The sequence below is a fragment of the Ascidia mentula genome, chromosome 1, assembly GCF_947561715.1.
Source record: "Ascidia mentula chromosome 1, kaAscMent1.1, whole genome shotgun sequence".
In the NCBI taxonomy this organism is placed as follows: domain Eukaryota; kingdom Metazoa; phylum Chordata; class Ascidiacea; order Phlebobranchia; family Ascidiidae; genus Ascidia; species Ascidia mentula.
The window spans coordinates 22758026-22776877 of NC_138566.1; the positions used below are offsets into that span (position 1 = coordinate 22758026).

The following is an 18852-nucleotide window of genomic DNA, read 5'->3' on the forward strand; positions in this document are numbered from 1 at the left end:
ATTTCTATTAATTATCTCAACATTTGAGTCAAAATAGCCAGTCTCAAGCAGGCATGACTGCAACAATTGGTGACTGTGTGCCAAAGAATAACATAGGTTGATGAAATTTTTGGAATGACGGATTACTTTTTTTTAAATAAGAGTGTTTACTTTCGAATCGCAATGTGGATGTATAACAAATTGGGCCAAATTGCAAAATAGTCCAAAGGTAATGTTGTAAGTAATGATGCTTGGGGCGTAAAGGCACTTTGGGAAAAAAATGTGTTCTGTATTCCAAATATTCAGATATTAAAGAATCTAAATGGCATGACACAATTATCTGAACAATAGAACGCAAGCACATAACAAGTTTCCAAATTGCATTCTCTGTGTCAACAATTTTATCAAAAATCAGTAGGGGAAACATTCTTAGCATACACCAGTTTTATGATGCATTTCCTATCGAACGTTTGCCGGCAGAAGATAATTTTACTGGTTTTGAAAGGGCATCCAGGGCGTTAAATTTAAACGACTGTATTCTGCCATTTAAAAAATCCAAAGTAAACCATTTATGTTTTACAAAATATGCAATGTAAAGCATTAGGTCATACTGTACAACACCTTCAAAAACATCATGAGCTGTACATGGGGGCAAACCAGGGGAAGCAACATGAAAATACTGCATGTCATTCAAAATGCTTCCCTTCAATCCGTTACTATTTTCCATGTGCAAATTGTCATATATTGATTTAGTGTAAAGTATTTTTGTACATGCATGGTCTGTGGAAAACTCTGTACGAGTTATGGTACAATATCTACAAAAATAGGTGGAGGAACTAAAGTTTGTTGTAAAACCACCAAGCCAGTGACTTCCTAGATTGTCACCACATACACATAACAGGCTGCCACGCACATTAAACCCAACACCAACATCAATACCAGTGGTCTCCAAAGTTTTTAAGTCATCAAGCAATGGTTTAAATAACATGCTTTTGTTTTCCTCATTAACATTGGCCTCTTTGCATAATAAAACCAATTGAAAACAATCTATTTTTGATCGGTTACATGGATACAAATTCTGCAGGGTATAATACACAGCCAAAATCTTGTGCTTTCGTTTGGCGGAACCCAAAGGATTGACAATTTCAAATGCATCTTGGTACAAAATGATTTTTAGTGAATATCTGTCATTTTGAAAAAGTGGATTTGACTGAAATATTTTTCCATCTGAAAAGTCATGAAAACCTTCAAAGTGTACCAAGGGATTCAAAAATTGTTGCTTAACTTTTTCATCCTTAAAAAATGTTTACAAAGTGTCCAGAACTGATATATATTGAAAATTGAAATTTGCTGAGTGCCCCAAATTTAGTTCAATTGGAGGAACATAATTAAACTTCTGCAAAAACTGTTGTTCTCTTAGATAAGATGAGCCAAAATTGGCAGAATCCAAAAAACTGTTCAGCGAATCCTGCTTTTTGAGATCATCTAGTATTTTGCTAGATATATCAGTACAAACATTTTCATCTTTCAAAATGGACTCAAGCTGAAAATATATCTGAGAAGTGTACTTTGATAGCAACTGTTTCCAATACACAATTATTTTATCAACAGTTTGAATTGGTACCAAATATTTATATTGAAGCATAAAATGAAACAGCAAAACATCTTTTTCCCAGTCTTTGTTAATCTGCGATGTAACACTTCTTTGCTCTTCAGTTTCTAACGGAGTACAATTAACCTCCTCAGTTAAAGTTTCCTGATCTGTTTCGTGTGCCTTTTTCTGCAGTCCGTCGTGGCAACGAGAAAAATGAGACGAAAACGAGGACACAACTGAATAAGTTTTGTTGCAACTTTCCACGGGGCATTTCATTTCAAATCCTTGACGGATGTGTTTTTTGTAATCTTTCATTTTCTCCTCCCACGTGTTAAACATTTTTTTTGCAAAATTGCAAATCACAGGCCAAGGAGACCATTCTTACCCTACACTAAATAGCAGAACGAAATCTTAACCCAAACAAACATTAATAATTTGTAATTATTCAATTAATGCTACTTGCTCTATCGCTACAATACATAATCTATAGCAACTAAAAACATGTTGCACGCGAATGCCTTAACTCTCGCTCTCGGCTTCGCCACGAGGTAACCTGCGCATGCGTGGTAGCCGTTATAGACTAACTCGTTATAGCGAAGAAGGCAGCAGAACTTTATTATATCAGACGGTTAAGAAACTTAACAAACAATATATCTTATTACGTAGTTTGTCACAAGCTGAAATTTACGTAACATGCCATTTGGCACGAAATATCACCTTTTAACAAGACATATACATCCTATACATATATAGTTACATTGTTCTATCAGTTGTGTAAAGCAACTTACGGCATATTTACGGCATGTTTTCCGTAAACCAACATAATTATACGGAAATTTTCCGTAAATCTAGTTTACGTTCCCATGCCGTAAATACAAAACTGTTACGTTTCAAGTAAATATTACGAAAATTTTTAACAGTGTATGGTGGCTAAGGTTCGGCGGATTTAACTAAATTTGACAGTTGTAATCCTGTGATTCCAACATTTTTTTTTCAAGCGACTTGAAGTTTTGCACACAAATATAAGATGCCACCACAAAACGAGCAATGAAAACTAAATTGGCGTCTGTCCTTCAGAATTTTATTGCTTGCCGAAAACGCATGTTTGAAACTATGGTGGCTAAGGTTCGGCGGATTTAACTAAATTTGACAGTTGTAAGCCTGTGATTTCAACATTTTTATATCAAGCGACTTGAAATTTTGCACACAAATATTAGATGCCAGTACAAAACGAACAATAAAAACCAAATTGGCGTATGTACTCTGGTTTTTTATTGCTGCACGAAAACGCATGTTACAAACAATGGTCGCTAAGGTCGTGCGGAATTAACTAATTTTGAGAATTCCCGCCTGCAATATACACAATTTTAAATCAAAAGACATGAAATTTTCCACACAAATACTAGGTGCCACTGCAAAACGAGTAGTGAAAACCAAATTGGACTATGTACTCTAGTTTTTTGTTGCTTGCCGAAAACGCATGTTTGAAACTATGGTGGCTAAGGTTCGGCGGATTTAACTAAATTTGACAGTTGTCCGCCTGTGATTACAACATTTTTATATCAAGCGACTTGAAATTTTGCACACAAATATTAGATGCCACTACGAAACGAGCAATGAAAACTAAATTGGCGTCTGTCCTTTAGAATTTTATTGCTTGCCGAAAACGCATGTTTGAAACTATGGTGGCCAAGATTCGGCGGATTTAACTAAATTTGACAGTTGTAAGCCTGTGATTTCAACATTTTTATATCAAGCGACTTGAAATTTTGCACACAAATATTAGATGCCACTACAAAACGAGCAATGAAAACCAAATCGGCGTATGTACTCTAGTTTTCTGTTACTGCGCGAAAACGCATGTTACAAACAATGGTCGCTAAGGTCGTGCGGAATTAACTAATTTTGAGAATTCCCGCCTGCAATATACACAATTTTAAATCAAGAGACATGAAATTTTCCACACAAATACTAGGTGCCACTGCAAAACGAGTAATGAAAACCAAATTGGACTATGTACTCTAGTTTTTTGTTGCTTGCCGAAAACGCATGTTTGAAACTATGGTGGCTAAGGTTCGGCGGATTTAACTAAATTTGACAGTTGTCCGCCTGTGATTTCAACATTTTTATATCAAGCGACTTGAAATTTTGCACACAAATATTAGATGCCACTACGAAACGAGCAATGAAAACTAAATTGGCGTCTGTCCTTTAGAATTTTATTGCTTGCCGAAAACGCATGTTTGAAACTATGGTGGCCAAGATTCGGCGGATTTAACTAAATTTGACAGTTGTAAGCCTGTGATTTCAACATTTTTGTATCAAGTGACTTGAAGTTTTGCACACAAGTATTAGATGCAAGTACAAAACGAGCAATGAAAACCAAATTGGCGTATGTACTCTAGTTTTTTATTGCTGCTCGAAAACGCTTGTTACAAACAATGGTCGCTAAGGTCGTGCGGAATTGACTAATTTTGAGAATTCCCGCCTGCAATATACACAATTTTAAATCAAGAGACATGATATTTTCCACACAAATACTAGGTGCCACTGCAAAACGAGTAATGAAAACTAAATTGGCGTCTGTCCTTTAGAATTTTATTGCTTGCCGAAAACGCATGTTTGAAACTATGGTGGCCAAGATTCGGCGGGTTTAACTAAATTTGACAGTTGTAAGCCTGTGATTTCAACATTTTTATATCAAGCGACTTGAAATTTTGCACACAAATATTAGATGCCACTACAAAACGAGCAATTCAAACCAAATCGGCGTATGTACTCTAGTTTTTTGTTACTGCGCGAAAACGCATGTTACAAACAATGGTCGCTAAGGTCGTGCGGAATTAACGAATTTTGAGAATTCCCGCCTGCAATATACACAATTTTAAATCAAGAGACATGAAATTTTCCACACAAATACTAGGTGCCACTGCAAAACGAGTAGGGAAAACCAAATTGGTCTATGTACTCTAGTTTTTTGTTGCTTGCCGAAAACGCATGTTTGAAACTATGGTGGCTAATGTTCGGCGGATTTAACTAAACTTGACAGTTGTCCGTCCGTGATTTCAACATTTTTATATCAAGCGACTTGAAATTTTGCACACAAATATTAGATGCCACTACAAAACGAGCAATGAAAACTAAATTGGCGTCTGTCCTTTAGAATTTTATTTGTTTGAAACTATGGTGGCTAAGATTCGGCGGATTTAACTAAATTTGAAAGTTGTAAGCCTGTGATTCCAACATTTTTCTTTCAAGCGATTTGAAGTTTTGCACACAAATATTAGATGCCACTACAAAACGAGCAATGAAAACCAAATTGGCATCTGTCCTTCAGAATTTTATTGCCTGCCGAAAACGCATGTTTGAAACTATGGTGGCTAAGGTTCGGCGGATTTAACTAAATTTGACAGTTGTAAGCCTGTGATTCCAACATTTTTCTTTCAAGCGACTTGAAGTTTTGCACACAAATATAAGATGCCACTACAAAACGAGCAATGGAAACTAAATTGGCATCTGTCCTTTAGAATTTTATTGCCTGCCGAAAACGCATGTTTAAAACTATGGTGGCTAAGGTTCGGCGGATTTAACTAAATTTGACAGTTGTAAGCCTGTGATTCAAACATTTTTCTTTCAAGCGACTTGAAGTTTTGCACACAAATATATGATGCCACCACAAAGCGAGCAATGAAAACTAAATTGGCGTCTGTCGTTCAGAATTTTATTGCTTGCCAAAAACGCATGTTTGAAACTATGGTGGCTAAGGTTCGGCGGATTTAACCAAATTTGACAGTTGTAAGCCTGTGATTTCAACATTTTTATATCAAGCGACTTGAAATTTTGCACACAAATATTAGATGCCACTACAAAACGAGCAATGAAAACCAAATCGGCGTATGTACTCTAGTTTTCTGTTACTGCGCGAAAACGCATGTTACAAACAATGGTCGCTAAGGTCGTGCGGAATTAACTAATTTTGAGAATTCCCGCCTGCAATATACACAATTTTAAATCAAGAGACATGAAATTTTCCACACAAATACTAGGTGCCACTGCAAAACGAGTAATGAAAACCAAATTGGACTATGTCCTCTATTTTTTTATTGCTTGCAGAAAACGCTTGTTTGAAACTATGGTGGCTAAGGTTGGGCGGATTTAACTAAATTTGACAGTTGTAAGCCTGTGATTTCAACATTTTTGTATCAAGTGACCTGAAGTTTTGCACACAAGTATTAGATGCAAGTACAAAACGAGCAATGAAAACCAAATTGGCGTATGTACTCTAGTTTTCTATTGCTGCTCGAAAACGCTTGTTACAAACAATGGTCGCTAAGGTCGTGCGGAATTGACTAATTTTGAGAATTCCCGCCTGCAATATACACAATTTTAAATCAAGAGACATGATATTTTCCACACAAATACTAGGTGCCACTGCAAAACGAGTAATGAAAACTAAATTGGCGTCTGTCCTTTAGAATTTTATTGCTTGCCGAAAACGCATGTTTGAAACTATGGTGGCCAAGATTCGGCGGGTTTAACTAAATTTGACAGTTGTAAGCCTGTGATTTCAACATTTTTATATCAAGCGACTTGAAATTTTGCACACAAATATTAGATGCCACTACAAAACGAGCAATGAAAACCAAATCGGCGTATGTACTCTAGTTTTTTGTTACTGCGCGAAAACGCATGTTACAAACAATGGTCGCTAAGGTCGTGCGGAATTAACTAATTTTGAGAATTCCCGCCTGCAATATACACAATTTTAAATCAAGAGACATGAAATTTTCCACACAAATACTAGGTGCCACTGCAAAACGAGTAGTGAAAACCAAATTGGACTATGTACTCTAGTTTTTTGTTGCTTGCCGAAAACGCATGTTTGAAACTATGGTGGCTAATGTTCGGCGGATTTAACTAAACTTGACAGTTGTCCGTCCGTGATTTCAACATTTTTATATCAAGCGACTTGAAATTTTGCACACAAATATTAGATGCCACTACAAAACGAGCAATGAAAACTAAATTGGCGTCTGTCCTTTAGAATTTTATTTGTTTGAAACTATGGTGGCTAAGATTCGGCGGATTTAACTAAATTCGAAAGTTGTAAGCCTGTGATTCCAACATTTTTCTTTCAAGCGATTTGAAGTTTTGCACACAAATATAAGATGCCACTACAAAACGAGCAATGGAAACTAAATTGGCATCTGTCCTTTAGAATTTTATTGCCTGCCGAAAACGCATGTTTAAAACTATGGTGGCTAAGGTTCGGCGGATTTAACTAAATTTGACAGTTGTAAGCCTGTGATTCAAACATTTTTCTTTCAAGCGACTTGAAGTTTTGCACACAAATATATGATGCCACCACAAAGCGAGCAATGAAAACTAAATTGGCGTCTGTCGTTCAGAATTTTATTGCTTGCCAAAAACGCATGTTTGAAACTATGGTGGCTAAGGTTCGGCGGATTTAACCAAATTTGACAGTTGTAAGCCTGTGATTTCAACATTTTTATATCAAGCGACTTGAAATTTTGCACACAAATATTAGATGCCACTACAAAACGAGCAATGAAAACCAAATTGGCGTATGTACTCTGGTTTTTTATTGCTGCACGAAAACGCATGTTACAAACAATGGTCGCTAAGGTCGTGCGGAATTAACTAATTTTGAGAATTCCCGCCTGCAATATACACAATTTTAAATCAAAAGACATGAAATTTTCCACACAAATACTAGGTGCCACTGCAAAACGAGTAGTGAAAACCAAATTGGACTATGTACTCTAGTTTTTTGTTGCTTGCCAAAAACGCATGTTTGAAACTATGGTGGCTAAGTTTCGGCGGATTTAACTAAATTTGACAGTTGTCCGCCTGTGATTTCAACATTTTTATATCAAGCGACTTGAAATTTTGCACACAAATATAAGATGCCACTACGAAACGAGCAATGAAAACTGAATTGGCGTCTGTCCTTTAGAATTTTATTGATTGCCGAAAACGCATGTTTGAAACTATGGTGGCCAAGATTCGGCGGATTTAACTAAATTTGACAGTTGTAAGCCTGTGATTTCAACATTTTTATATCAAGCGACTTGAAATTTTGCACACAAATATAAGATGCCACTACGAAACGAGCAATGAAAACTGAATTGGCGTCTGTCCTTTAGAATTTTATTGATTGCCGAAAACGCATGTTTGAAACTATGGTGGCTAAGTTTCGGCGGATTTAACTAAATTTGACAGTTGTCCGCCTGTGATTTCAACATTTTTATATCAAGCGACTTGAAATTTTGCACACAAATATAAGATGCCACTACGAAACGAGCAATGAAAACTGAATTGGCGTCTGTCCTTTAGAATTTTATTGCTTGCCGAAAACGCATGTTTGAAACTATGGTGGCCAAGATTCGGCGGATTTAACTAAATTTGACAGTTGTAAGCCTGTGATTTCAACATTTTTATATCAAGCGACTTGAAATTTTGCACACAAATATTAGATGCCACTATAAAACGAGCAATAAAAACCAAATTGGCGTATGTACTCTAGTTTTTTGTTACTGCGCGAAAACGCATGTTACAAACAATGGTCGCTAAGGTCGTGCGGAATTAACTAATTTTGAGAATTCCCGCCTGCAATATACACAATTTTAAATCAAAAGACATGAAATTTTCCACACAAATACTAGGTGCCACTGCAAAACGAGTAGTGAGAACCAAATTGGACTATGTACTCTAGTTTTTTGTTGCTTGCCGAAAACGCATGTTTGAAACTATGGTGGCCAAGATTCGGCGGATTTAACTAAATTTGACAGTTGTAAGCCTGTGATTTCAACATTTTTATATCAAGCGACTTGAAATTTTGCACACAAATATTAGATGCCACTACAAAACGAGCAATGAAAACCAAATTGGCGTATGTACTCTAGTTTTTTATTGCTGCTCGAAAACGCTTGTTACAAACAATGGTCGCTAAGGTCGTGCAGAATTGACTAATTTTGAGAATTCCCGCCTGCAATATACACAATTTTAAATCAAGAGACATGATATTTTCCACACAAATACTAGGTGCCACTGCAAAACGAGCAATGGAAACTAAATTGGCATCTGTCCTTTAGAATTTTATTGCCTGCCGAAAACGCATGTTTAAAACTATGGTGGCTAAGGTTCGGCGGATTTAACTAAATTTGACAGTTGTTAGCCTGTGATTCAAACATTTTTCTTTCAAGCGACTTGAAGTTTTGCACACAAATATATGATGCCACCACAAAGCGAGGAATGAAAACTAAATTGGCGTCTGTCGTTCAGAATTTTATTGCTTGCCGAAAACGCATGTTTGAAACTATGGTGGCCAAGATTCGGCGGATTTAACTAAATTTGACAGTTGTAAGCCTGTGATTTCAACATTTTTATATCAAGCAACTTGAAATTTTGCACACAAATATTAGATGCCACTACAAAACGAGCAATGAAAACCAAATCGGCGTATGTACTCTAGTTTTTTGTTACTGCGCGAAAACGCATGTTACAAACAATGGTCGCTAAGGTCGTGCGGAATTAACTAATTTTGAGAATTCCCGCCTGCAATATACACAATTTTAAATCAAAAGACATGAAATTTTCCACACAAATACTAGGTGCCACTGCAAAACGAGTAGTGAAAACCAAATTGGACTATGTACTCTAGTTTTTTGTTGCTTGCCAAAAACGCATGTTTGAAACTATGGTGGCTAAGTTTCGGCGGATTTAACTAAATTTGACAGTTGTCCGCCTGTGATTTCAACATTTTTATATCAAGCGACTTGAAATTTTGCACACAAATATAAGATGCCACTACGAAACGAGCAATGAAAACTAAATTGGCGTCTGTCCTTTAGAATTTTATTGCTTGCCGAAAACGCATGTTTGAAACTATGGTGGCCAAGATTCGGCGGATTTAACTAAATTTGACAGTTGTAAGCCTGTGATTTCAACATTTTTATATCAAGCGACTTGAAATTTTGCACACAAATATTAGATGCCACTACAAAACGAGCAATGAAAACCAAATTGGCGTATGTACTCTAGTTTTTTATTGCTGCTCGAAAACGCTTGTTACAAACAATGGTCGCTAAGGTCGTGCAGAATTGACTAATTTTGAGAATTCCCGCCTGCAATATACACAATTTTAAATCAAGAGACATGATATTTTCCACACAAATACTAGGTGCCACTGCAAAACGAGTAATGAAAACTAAATTGGCGTCTGTCCTTTAGAATTTTATTGCTTGCCGAAAACGCATGTTTGAAACTATGGTGGCCAAGATTCGGCGGATTTAACTAAATTTGACAGTTGTAAGCCTGTGATTTCAACATTTTTATATCAAGCGACTTGAAATTTTGCACACAAATATTAGATGCCAGTACAAAACGAACAATAAAAACCAAATTGGCGTATGTGCTCTGGTTTTTTATTGCTGCATGAAAACGCATGTTACAAACAATGGTCGCTAAGGTCGTGCGGAATTAACTAATTTTGAGAATTCCCGCCTGCAATATACACAATTTTAAATCAAGAGACCTGAAATTTTGCACACAAATACTAGGTGCCACTGCAAAACGAGTAGTGAAAACCAAATTGGACTATGTACTCTAGTTTTTTGTTGCTTGCCGAAAACGCATGTTTGAAACTATGGTGGCTAATGTTCGGCGGATTTAACTAAACTTGACAGTTGTCCGTCTGTGATTTCAACATTTTTATATCAAGCGACTTGAAATTTTGCACACAAATATTAGATGCCACTACAAAACGAGCAATGAAAACTAAATTGGCGTCTGTCCTTTAGAATTTTATTTGTTTGAAACTATGGTGGCTAGGATTCGGCGGATTTAACTAAATTTGAAAGTTGTCCGCCTGTGATTCCAACATTTTTCTTTCAAGCGATTTGAAGTTTTGCACACAAATATTAGATGCCACTACAAAACGAGCAATGAAAACCAAATTGGCATCTGTCCTTCAGAATTTTATTGCCTGCCGAAAACGCATGATTGAAACTATGGTGGCTAAGGTTCGGCGGATTTAACTAAATTTGACAGTTGCAAGCCTGTGATTCCAACATTTTTCTTTCAAGCGACTTGAAGTTTTGCACACAAATATAAGATGCCACTACAAAACGAGCAATGGAAACTAAATTGGCATCTTTCCTTTAGAATTTTATTGCCTGCCGAAAACGCATGTTTGAAACTACACTGTTAAAAAAATTTACTGGAAAAACTCCTGGCAGCAATTTTACGGACCATGTCCGTAAGTTTTACGGTAAAAGACCGTTTGCGTTACTGCAAAAAGACACGTTACAATTACTGACACCGTCACTGTAAATAAATTACTAAAGATCAGTGAATTCTACTGTGTTATAACGTAACGCCTACAGCATTTTTTCAGTATTTAAATTATAACAAAACCACAAAATTTTCATGTGATACGTTGTTTTATTGAACGAAAACTGCTCAGTTTAATTCTCAGACGTTCATCAATTTTGCTAATTTCAGTATTTTGGGATTTACCCCAGCATATCTCATTTTCTTCGAACCTTTCGAACCAGGGTCATTTATTCCTTCAATGAATCTGCAAAAAGGACTCAAAGATTGAATACAATGCAGAAATAAACATGTTGTGTGTGTTTATTTGCAAATAAACACTGAACAAAGGTAAATAAAACCGCTCAAGTACAAGCATGATAAATGTAGTAGCCAGTATTTATTATGGTACCCACCTCTGGATAAATTCCAAAGTGCTTTCAGCTGCTTTTGGATAGCTGATGTTGTAAATGTAGAAATGGCAGAAGAAACTGGCAACTGCCAACAAGAAGTTGTTTGTGGAGTGGATAACAACCTTATCCACAGCCACCATCACTTTTTCACACATTGCTGGAGAGTCACCTAAAGAGAGAACAAAATTGTAAAGAGAACAAAACAAACCACAAAGCAAAATGAAACTACTTTCTGACATTTTCCAAAGTAAAACTTACCAAACACATCAAAAAAGGTGTAGGTGGTATTTCTTCCAAAATATTTTCTAACATGAAATCATCCTGCACACAGAAGTTAACTTTAGTTAAGAAAAAGTTTCCAATTTTCTTTGCAAGCACACCTTGTAGCACATTATGACAGATTCCTTTTTTTCTTTAAAGTAGGCTGCCAACAAAGACAGCACCTCCATGGACTGGGCTTCTTTGCTGCCCAGTTGAGAACATTGCAGTTTTATGGACCCAATTAATTCACAAATTGATGGAGATTTAACTTTTTTCAAACATCTAAACAGCAAGGGTTAAAAAGCATGTTAACCTTCAAAATGAAAAAAAAAATACTATTTATACCTGTATATCTGCATTGATCCTTTAAAAAGCTTCATTGGTAAAGTTGCTTGTGTGTTTGGTCTTCCCATCAAAGTATCATAGTGGTCAAATATGACTAATGGTTCATGGAGAAATGGCCATTCTTTTAAAACATTTGTGATACTTGTTCCTGTGTTAATGATCTCCCGTTGTCGAGAGAATGTCAATCGCATAACTTTTAAAGCCTTGTCAGGATGTGCCTTTGAAAATTCTTTCATAAGCCATGTTTTTATCGAGTTGCTATCACAATCGTTCACGACTGGTTCCCAATTTTTTGTACCATATGGTCGTTTCAGTGTACCTTGAATTGATTTTCCAATTATATTTTGCTTGCGAAGCTGATTTTCCCATCGGTAATACAGTTGGTTGGTTAATGTGTTATGGCCATTGCCAATGCAAACATCTCCAATGACATCTTTAAATGAAGAGGGGTATTTTTTCACAATTTGAAATGCAATTCTCTCTAAATTTTTCCTTCCTGGCCTTTGTGTAATCTAAAACATTAGGTGTTTTAAACATGGTTGTTTAAACTACTTTACCATGTTAATGAACATTATTACTGCCCAATTAACTTTGCTTACTTTCATAACATCATCGATGCAAGCATGTATAAGTTCTCTAGTTTGGTTATGGTTGGGAATTTCTTTGTTTTCCAAAATACTCATAAGAAGAGGTGAGCATTTTTTCCAAGGCACTTTAAAGTCATACACCCACTGCCAATCATCACAGCTTCCTTCTGATGAGCATGGTTCGGTAGAAGTTTCTGAACATGTTTCTGAAAAAAGTTTTAGTAAATTAATTTTCATGTATGTATATATACAGCCAACAACAATCAAACTCACTCAGATTATTTCCAGCTTTAATTAATTTTCTGGCCTGAACAATATTAAATTGGCCAAGCAAGTCTGCCAGTTCAACATGTTCAAAATCCTGCAATTTTAGCACACCAAGATTTTCCAAAAACGTAGAACATTTTTCAAGCAAAGTGGCATCTTTGCCAAGTTCAGGAAGTATCTTCAGTAAAGTTGCATTCATCGTTTTTTTTTTAATTTGCACTTAACTCTTCCAAAAATTAAAGAACAGTTTGCTTTAACACAAAGAGCTTTTGCCCATCAATGTGGTAAACGTAAAAAGGAAACTTGCAAGCAAGTTTTTCAAATGCGACACATTCCACACAACAAGGTTTTGCGATTAAATGATGTACACCATACTGGGGATAAAAGTTAGAACAATATTTTCGAACAACATACATCACTTTACTTTCAAAAATAAATATAGCAAGTATGCAGCCAACATACAAATTTAAATCATGTTTTGACATAATCACATACATGCCAATTTCAAACAAAATATTTTCAACTTTCACTGATTTACCCAATGTGCAATGTAAAATATTATATCCACCCAACTTTATATTATTTACAATTTCAGAGGCAAACGTAACATTTCTATTAATTATCTCAACATTTGAGTCAAAATAGCCAGTCTCAAGCAGGCATGACTGCAACAATTGGTGACTGTGTGCCAAAGAATAACATAGGTTGATGAAATTTTTGGAATGACGGATTACTTTTTTTTAAATAAGAGTGTTTACTTTCGAATCGCAATGTGGATGTATAACAAATTGGGCCAAATTGCAAAATAGTCCAAAGGTAATGTTGTAAGTAATGATGCTTGGGGCGTAAAGGCACTTTGGGAAAAAAATGTGTTCTGTATTCCAAATATTCAGATATTAAAGAATCTAAATGGCATGACACAATTATCTGAACAATAGAACGCAAGCACATAACAAGTTTCCAAATTGCATTCTCTGTGTCAACAATTTTATCAAAAATCAGTAGGGGAAACATTCTTAGCATACACCAGTTTTATGATGCATTTCCTATCGAACGTTTGCCGGCAGAAGATAATTTTACTGGTTTTGAAAGGGCATCCAGGGCGTTAAATTTAAACGACTGTATTCTGCCATTTAAAAAATCCAAAGTAAACCATTTATGTTTTACAAAATATGCAATGTAAAGCATTAGGTCATACTGTACAACACCTTCAAAAACATCATGAGCTGTACATGGGGGCAAACCAGGGGAAGCAACATGAAAATACTGCATGTCATTCAAAATGCTTCCCTTCAATCCGTTACTATTTTCCATGTGCAAATTGTCATATATTGATTTAGTGTAAAGTATTTTTGTACATGCATGGTCTGTGGAAAACTCTGTACGAGTTATGGTACAATATCTACAAAAATAGGTGGAGGAACTAAAGTTTGTTGTAAAACCACCAAGCCAGTGACTTCCTAGATTGTCACCACATACACATAACAGGCTGCCACGCACATTAAACCCAACACCAACATCAATACCAGTGGTCTCCAAAGTTTTTAAGTCATCAAGCAATGGTTTAAATAACATGCTTTTGTTTTCCTCATTAACATTGGCCTCTTTGCATAATAAAACCAATTGAAAACAATCTATTTTTGATCGGTTACATGGATACAAATTCTGCAGGGTATAATACACAGCCAAAATCTTGTGCTTTCGTTTGGCGGAACCCAAAGGATTGACAATTTCAAATGCATCTTGGTACAAAATGATTTTTAGTGAATATCTGTCATTTTGAAAAAGTGGATTTGACTGAAATATTTTTCCATCTGAAAAGTCATGAAAACCTTCAAAGTGTACCAAGGGATTCAAAAATTGTTGCTTAACTTTTTCATCCTTAAAAAATGTTTACAAAGTGTCCAGAACTGATATATATTGAAAATTGAAATTTGCTGAGTGCCCCAAATTTAGTTCAATTGGAGGAACATAATTAAACTTCTGCAAAAACTGTTGTTCTCTTAGATAAGATGAGCCAAAATTGGCAGAATCCAAAAAACTGTTCAGCGAATCCTGCTTTTTGAGATCATCTAGTATTTTGCTAGATATATCAGTACAAACATTTTCATCTTTCAAAATGGACTCAAGCTGAAAATATATCTGAGAAGTGTACTTTGATAGCAACTGTTTCCAATACACAATTATTTTATCAACAGTTTGAATTGGTACCAAATATTTATATTGAAGCATAAAATGAAACAGCAAAACATCTTTTTCCCAGTCTTTGTTAATCTGCGATGTAACACTTCTTTGCTCTTCAGTTTCTAACGGAGTACAATTAACCTCCTCAGTTAAAGTTTCCTGATCTGTTTCGTGTGCCTTTTTCTGCAGTCCGTCGTGGCAACGAGAAAAATGAGACGAAAACGAGGACACAACTGAATAAGTTTTGTTGCAACTTTCCACGGGGCATTTCATTTCAAATCCTTGACGGATGTGTTTTTTGTAATCTTTCATTTTCTCCTCCCACGTGTTAAACATTTTTTTTGCAAAATTGCAAATCACAGGCCAAGGAGACCATTCTTACCCTACACTAAATAGCAGAACGAAATCTTAACCCAAACAAACATTAATAATTTGTAATTATTCAATTAATGCTACTTGCTCTATCGCTACAATACATAATCTATAGCAACTAAAAACATGTTGCACGCGAATGCCTTAACTCTCGCTCTCGGCTTCGCCACGAGGTAACCTGCGCATGCGTGGTAGCCGTTATAGACTAACTCGTTATAGCGAAGAAGGCAGCAGAACTTTATTATATCAGACGGTTAAGAAACTTAACAAACAATATATCTTATTACGTAGTTTGTCACAAGCTGAAATTTACGTAACATGCCATTTGGCACGAAATATCACCTTTTAACAAGACATATACATCCTATACATATATAGTTACATTGTTCTATCAGTTGTGTAAAGCAACTTACGGCATATTTACGGCATGTTTTCCGTAAACCAACATAATTATACGGAAATTTTCCGTAAATCTAGTTTACGTTCCCATGCCGTAAATACAAAACTGTTACGTTTCAAGTAAATATTACGAAAATTTTTAACAGTGTATGGTGGCTAAGGTTCGGCGGATTTAACTAAATTTGACAGTTGTAAGCCTGTGATTCCAACATTTTTTTTTCAAGCGACTTGAAGTTTTGCACACAAATATAAGATGCCACCACAAAACGAGCAATGAAAACTAAATTGGCGTCTGTCCTTCAGAATTTTATTGCTTGCCGAAAACGCATGTTTGAAACTATGGTGGCTAAGGTTCGGCGGATTTAACTAAATTTGACAGTTGTAAGCCTGTGATTTCAACATTTTTATATCAAGCGACTTGAAATTTTGCACACAAATATTAGATGCCAGTACAAAACGAACAATAAAAACCAAATTGGCGTATGTACTCTGGTTTTTTATTGCTGCACGAAAACGCATGTTACAAACAATGGTCGCTAAGGTCGTGCGGAATTAACTAATTTTGAGAATTCCCGCCTGCAATATACACAATTTTAAATCAAAAGACATGAAATTTTCCACACAAATACTAGGTGCCACTGCAAAACGAGTAGTGAAAACCAAATTGGACTATGTACTCTAGTTTTTTGTTGCTTGCCGAAAACGCATGTTTGAAACTATGGTGGCTAAGGTTCGGCGGATTTAACTAAATTTGACAGTTGTCCGCCTGTGATTACAACATTTTTATATCAAGCGACTTGAAATTTTGCACACAAATATTAGATGCCACTACGAAACGAGCAATGAAAACTAAATTGGCGTCTGTCCTTTAGAATTTTATTGCTTGCCGAAAACGCATGTTTGAAACTATGGTGGCCAAGATTCGGCGGATTTAACTAAATTTGACAGTTGTAAGCCTGTGATTTCAACATTTTTATATCAAGCGACTTGAAATTTTGCACACAAATATTAGATGCCACTACAAAACGAGCAATGAAAACCAAATCGGCGTATGTACTCTAGTTTTCTGTTACTGCGCGAAAACGCATGTTACAAACAATGGTCGCTAAGGTCGTGCGGAATTAACTAATTTTGAGAATTCCCGCCTGCAATATACACAATTTTAAATCAAGAGACATGAAATTTTCCACACAAATACTAGGTGCCACTGCAAAACGAGTAATGAAAACCAAATTGGACTATGTACTCTAGTTTTTTGTTGCTTGCCGAAAACGCATGTTTGAAACTATGGTGGCTAAGGTTCGGCGGATTTAACTAAATTTGACAGTTGTCCGCCTGTGATTTCAACATTTTTATATCAAGCGACTTGAAATTTTGCACACAAATATTAGATGCCACTACGAAACGAGCAATGAAAACTAAATTGGCGTCTGTCCTTTAGAATTTTATTGCTTGCCGAAAACGCATGTTTGAAACTATGGTGGCCAAGATTCGGCGGATTTAACTAAATTTGACAGTTGTAAGCCTGTGATTTCAACATTTTTGTATCAAGTGACTTGAAGTTTTGCACACAAGTATTAGATGCAAGTACAAAACGAGCAATGAAAACCAAATTGGCGTATGTACTCTAGTTTTTTATTGCTGCTCGAAAACGCTTGTTACAAACAATGGTCGCTAAGGTCGTGCGGAATTGACTAATTTTGAGAATTCCCGCCTGCAATATACACAATTTTAAATCAAGAGACATGATATTTTCCACACAAATACTAGGTGCCACTGCAAAACGAGTAATGAAAACTAAATTGGCGTCTGTCCTTTAGAATTTTATTGCTTGCCGAAAACGCATGTTTGAAACTATGGTGGCCAAGATTCGGCGGGTTTAACTAAATTTGACAGTTGTAAGCCTGTGATTTCAACATTTTTATATCAAGCGACTTGAAATTTTGCACACAAATATTAGATGCCACTACAAAACGAGCAATTCAAACCAAATCGGCGTATGTACTCTAGTTTTTTGTTACTGCGCGAAAACGCATGTTACAAACAATGGTCGCTAAGGTCGTGCGGAATTAACGAATTTTGAGAATTCCCGCCTGCAATATACACAATTTTAAATCAAGAGACATGAAATTTTCCACACAAATACTAGGTGCCACTGCAAAACGAGTAGGGAAAACCAAATTGGTCTATGTACTCTAGTTTTTTGTTGCTTGCCGAAAACGCATGTTTGAAACTATGGTGGCTAATGTTCGGCGGATTTAACTAAACTTGACAGTTGTCCGTCCGTGATTTCAACATTTTTATATCAAGCGACTTGAAATTTTGCACACAAATATTAGATGCCACTACAAAACGAGCAATGAAAACTAAATTGGCGTCTGTCCTTTAGAATTTTATTTGTTTGAAACTATGGTGGCTAAGATTCGGCGGATTTAACTAAATTTGAAAGTTGTAAGCCTGTGATTCCAACATTTTTCTTTCAAGCGATTTGAAGTTTTGCACACAAATATTAGATGCCACTACAAAACGAGCAATGAAAACCAAATTGGCATCTGTCCTTCAGAATTTTATTGCCTGCCGAAAACGCATGTTTGAAACTATGGTGGCTAAGGTTCGGCGGATTTAACTAAATTTGACAGTTGTAAGCCTGTGATTCCAACATTTTTCTTTCAAGCGACTTGAAGTTTTGCACACAAATATAAGATGCCACTACAAAACGAGCAATGGAAACTAAATTGGCATCTGTCCTTTAGAATTTTATTGCCTGCCGAAAACGCATGTTTAAAACTATGGTGGCTAAGGTTCGGCGGATTTAACTAAATTTGACAGTTGTAAGCCTGTGATTCAAACATTTTTCTTTCAAGCGACTTGAAGTTTTGCACACAAATATATGATGCCACCACAAAGCGAGCAATGAAAACTAAATTGGCGTCTGTCGTTCAGAATTTTATTGCTTGCCAAAAACGCATGTTTGAAACTATGGTGGCTAAGGTTCGGCGGATTTAACCAAATTTGACAGTTGTAAGCCTGTGATTTCAACATTTTTATATCAAGCGACTTGAAATTTTGCACACAAATATTAGATGCCACTACAAAACGAGCAATGAAAACCAAATCG

The 18852-nt window shown here is 35.9% G+C and overlaps 1 pseudogene; it reads right to left on the bottom strand.

Moving 5' to 3' along the window:
- Positions 1-11068: 11068 nt before the first annotated feature.
- Positions 11069-12978, bottom strand: LOC145889831 (uncharacterized; annotated as a pseudogene).
- Between the last annotated feature and the right edge of the window lie 5874 nt (positions 12979-18852).